Source organism: Siphateles boraxobius, unplaced genomic scaffold, assembly GCF_051911475.1.
Source record: "Siphateles boraxobius isolate OS27281-9 unplaced genomic scaffold, OSU_SipBor_1 12, whole genome shotgun sequence".
NCBI lineage: Eukaryota > Metazoa > Chordata > Actinopteri > Cypriniformes > Leuciscidae > Siphateles > Siphateles boraxobius.
Genome location: NW_027508722.1, coordinates 9,626,152 through 9,630,912, shown reverse-complemented (window position 1 = coordinate 9,630,912; position 4,761 = coordinate 9,626,152). Strand labels below are relative to the sequence as shown.

The following is a 4,761-nucleotide window of genomic DNA, read 5'->3' as shown; positions in this document are numbered from 1 at the left end:
CAACATAACACATAAAGACCACAGAGATTCAGTGATGATGCATAAACTATTTATTATAAATGATTTAAATGGTGAACAATTTGTCACAAACGGAGCATGGTGGTAAAAGAAAATAACAAAACACACAGAAAGAAAACCCTGCCCACACATATCTTCCAGAGGAATAACACTTGCCTGCCTCCTGTCCAAAACAAAAGACAAGGTTCTCATTGACTCTTCCGGGTCCTCTGACTGCTACCCTATCTAATCCTAAATTAAATAACACAAAAAACCCATCACCAATTACCACCAGCTCTAAATAAAGTTATAAACTAAAATTAACAGACGTGGATTCCTGCCGGGAACGTGCTTATGAAACACGACCATGAAGTCAACACGAGAAACTCCATGAAGAGGCATAACAGGCCGAGCACATGAGACCCCTCGGAGCTGGGCTCCGTCTGCCACCAGAAGCGGCTCGGAAGTGGGAGAGAGAGAGAGCGGATGTCAACCAAGGTGTCTTTAAAGCAGTTGGCCCCACCCACAATCAGCAACCGGCGGGACGTCACGTGACCTATAGAGGAAACAGAAACACAACCGCACAAAGCAGCACAAACACTGTTCCCATTAGGCTTGACAGCGTAACAGTACCTGATTCAGCAAGATCATCAGTCGCAAAGGACCTAGCTAGCTATGCCTTCAATATGTTGTGCGGTGGGGTGCAACAACAAAAAAGGAGACCCCAAAATACCCTTTTACAGGCTACCTCAGGACGGAAAAAAAACGCCATCAGTGGCTTGCAGCCATCAAGAGGGCAGACTGGACACCAACTGCAAACACTCGTTTGTGCAATGCTTATTTTGTCTGTAGTGAGTGGATGTTATGCATGTTACAACAGTTAATATGTTGTTAATGAGCTAACGCTTGCTTTGGGGTGTGCGATATCACGATTTTTGATCGTGGATGATTAAAATGTCTCCACGATCTGCTTTTGAAGAAATATCCTAATATTGTGCATTCTATGAGTTGCAGTTCTGGCACCTCCGTCTCAACATTAGCCTGGGAAAACCCAGACGAACTTCCGGCAAATTTAGATTTGCTCTGCAAGTTAGTCTGGCAAAGAGCACATTCAATCTCATTTCCAATCTTTCCAAATCGAGGCACCAATCAAAAACGTTGAAGCGGGTGTAAGGAACTTAGCAATATGAAATATTAATAATCAATAATAATTTGTTATGATTAATTAGAAATATTTGGGTCAGTAAATTGGATTAACTTGACATGGCTAAATTAATATTACAATCAATTAATCAGTTCGTCCAACGAACTCTTTTGATTATTAATTTATTCTAAGAAAAGGGTATCTTCCCTGGCCACAGGAGAATAATTATTTCTTAGCATGTACTGCATTTTGAGCATGTAGCAAGATCAAAAACTGTAAAGGGACTTCGTATTGCAAGCAAATCAGAACCAAATACATAAAGTGCATAAGTTTTATTAACTAAATCATAAACATAAATAAACTAAACACACATTGTAGTCAAACTCAGCGTGTGTGAGTGGAGGAAGAAGAAGACAGGGTCGGCGGAATTGGGACTCGCAGTTTATTCAGAAAATAAAAGAAACAAAAAGGTGCGCTCGTGCGCCTTCACCGTAGTGCAATACTACAGCAAACATATAAGAAACACTCAGCCCGCTGTACCAGCTCACGCTGTATGTCTCCTGCTCTCAAGGTTCAGTCAAACGACCACTCTTCCCGTTTCATCGATAACATCCATTCGGTCAAAACTCTTTCCACTTCGTGCATCAACTCTGCCGGTGTCTGCTGCAGGTCGCGTGCGAGTCCCAAGCCCTTGTCTCTCGCCACTCTCTCATTCCTGGCAGCTTATATGCGGTCTCCACGCCAATCACTGCAATCAGACACAGGTGTTCATCATCTGCAATTGACCTACTTACTCTAGCACAGCTCGCTGAATCGTCTCTCGCTACAGGCTTCGCGAGACCACACCCCCCTCACCACATACCCGGACCGCCCGACTCAGGCCGGGGAGCCGTCCATGACGCTGCCAATCGTTACTATAGATGATAATATCATCCAAGTAGGCAGCGTCATATGCAGCATGCGGCCGGAGAATTTTGTCCATCAGACGCTGAAAAGTCGCAGGAGCCCCAAACAAGCCGAAAGGAAGGGTGACAAATTGGTGTAATCCGAACGGCGTTGTGAAAGCTGACTTTTCTTTGGACATGGGAGACATGGGGATCTGCCAATAACCCTTTGTTAAGTCCAGTGTCAAATAAAAACGAGCAGTACCCAGCCGATCAAGCAATTCGGCAACCCTCGGCATTGGATAAGCATCAAACTGAGACACCGCGTTCACCTTTCTATAGTCCACACAGAAACGGACTGAGCCGTCGGTCTTAGGAACTAAAACTATCAGGCTCGCCCAGTCACTGCTGGACTCTTCTATTACCCCCATATCCAGCATAGCCTCTAATTCGTTCTGAACTACCTTTTTTTTGTGTTCAGGTAAACGATACGGGCGGCAGCGCACCACCACACCCGGTTCCGTCTCAATTTGGTGCTGAATGAGGTCCGTTCGACCAGGCAGGGGAGAGAACACATCAGCAAACTCAGCTTGTAAATTTTTTATGTCCGTGTACTGGGAGGGTGAGAGGTGATCTCCACCAAGAGCCAGCGCGAGAGATTGTGGTTTTGTGTTCGCTGGCCCGAGATCCTCCTCTCCGCTCAATACCGTCGCCAGCATTACTGACTCTGCCTCAACCCACTTTTTGAGGAGGTTGAGGCGATAAATTTTATGTGCTCCGCCCCTATATGTTCGAACTACTTCATAATTGAGATCGCTGACCCGCCGTGTGACCTCAAAAAGTCCTGGCCACTTTGTGAGTAATTTAGAGGTGGAAGTAGGGAGTAATACAAGCACTTTATCTCCCGGTGCAAATTGAAGAAGTCTAGCCCCCCTATTGTACAGCTGACTCTGTCTGTCCTGGGCCTGTAACAAATTCTCCATTGATAGCCGCCCCGAAGTGTGGAGTTTTGTTCTCAGGTCAAAGACATACTGAATTTCGTTTTTACTAGCGGTCGGTCCATCCTCCCAAGTTTCTCTAAGAACGTCTAACACCCCGCGGGGCTGACGCCCATAGAGAAGCTCGAAGAAAACCCAGGGGAGGCTTGGGGGACCTCGTGTACAGCGAAAAAGAGGGGTTCTAGCCACTTATCCCAATTTTTGGCGTCTTCGTGAACGAACTTCCGAATCATGGACTTCAAAGTGCGATTGAACCGTTCCACTAACCCGTTTTTCTGTGGGTGGTAGACGCTAATGCGAATCGATTTAACGCCCAATAATTCATAAAGTTCGCGAATAGTTCGTGACATAAACACCGTGCCCTGATCGATGAGAATCTCTTTAGGGATTCCCACCCGGGAGATTAACGAGAAGAGCGCGCTTGCAACACTTTTGGCAGAAATGTTACGGAGCAGGACTGCTTCAGGGTACCGCGTTGCGTAATCCACCAGGACTAACGCAAAGCGGTGCCCACGTGCTGACCGTTTTAATGGCCCGATGAGGTCCATACCAATTCGTTCGAAGGGGACCTGCATTAATGAAAGGGGGCACAATGGTGCTTTTGGATTGGCCGGTGGATTCACCAACTGACATTCACGACAAGACGTGCACCACCTGCGCACGTTCTCGTGAATGCCCAGCCAAAAGAATCGGGCCATGAGACGGTTTAGTGTCGCCGTTTGACCTAAATGCCCGGCCATTGGATTACAGTGAGCCGCCTGAAAAAGCATTTCCCGGCGGCTTTTAGGAACTAACAACTGTGTTGTATCTTCTTTTGACTGGGTGTCTTGGGTCACCCGATACAACTTATCTTTCAAAATAGCAAAGTAGGGATAAGAGAGCGGTTGGTCTGGGTGGAGTACCTGGCAGTCGATAGAACGGACCTGATCAAATGCACGTTTTAACGTCTCATCCTGGGACTGCTCCAGGGGAAAATCATCGCGCTCTGTGAGGATAGTTCTCTCCAGAGCACTCCGTTCCCCTGCAGCAGAAGCCAGAGGTCCGGGCTCACCATCTCCCACCTGAACAACCGCTGTCTTTCCCTTGTTTTTCTTTTTCCAAGAGGCATCCGCACACAAAGACCCCAATAATTTACTAAAAGCAGGTCAATTCGTCCCCAGAATTAGCAGTTAACTGCTACCTCTACGCTACGCTTTTGACCCCTAAATTGAATTACCACAGGCATTATAGGATAACTCACCACCACCCCGTGCACACACCGCACCTTAACCATGCGGCTGTTATCCAATGACCCAGGTTGAACCAGGCTTTGATGAATGGAGGTTTGGTTGCAGCCTGAATCCACCAAAGCCTGATAAGTACCCCCCTTGATACTCACTGATATCTGGTACAGGCCAGCTTGATCGGGGGCAGCCTGTGGCGCGTCGAGGACCCGGAATCAGTGTCCCCACCTCCATCACCGGACACCGGTCTATAAAGTGACCCGGGTCCCCGCAGTGCCAACAGGCCGGCCCAAGCCTCCCCGCCGCCCCAGTGGCGGGAAGCGGGTCAAGGGATTGGGCGTGGAGAGGACAAAGGCTGCAGGAACCGGGGCGGAGTGGTCGACCGACGCCGTCCACCTGGGTGGGGCCCTGGATGCCGGGACAGGTTCCGCCGGAGCCCCCTTTCTCCACCTCGGCGCCGGCAGGGGCATCAGCCCCCCACGAGACCTGGGAAGGGGAACAGGTTTGGGGAGAGA

The 4,761-nt window shown here is 48.4% G+C and overlaps 1 long non-coding RNA gene across 1 annotated transcript; it reads right to left on the bottom strand.

The window, feature by feature from the left end:
- Positions 1-1,560: 1,560 nt before the first annotated feature.
- On the bottom strand, positions 1,561-4,451 carry LOC143713449 (uncharacterized). Its single transcript, XR_013195101.1, has 3 exons — positions 4,402-4,451; positions 1,752-1,889; positions 1,561-1,684 (listed from the first exon to the last, which is right to left on the bottom strand). It is a non-coding gene; the product is annotated as an uncharacterized LOC143713449 (long non-coding RNA).
- Positions 4,452-4,761: the final 310 nt, after the last annotated feature.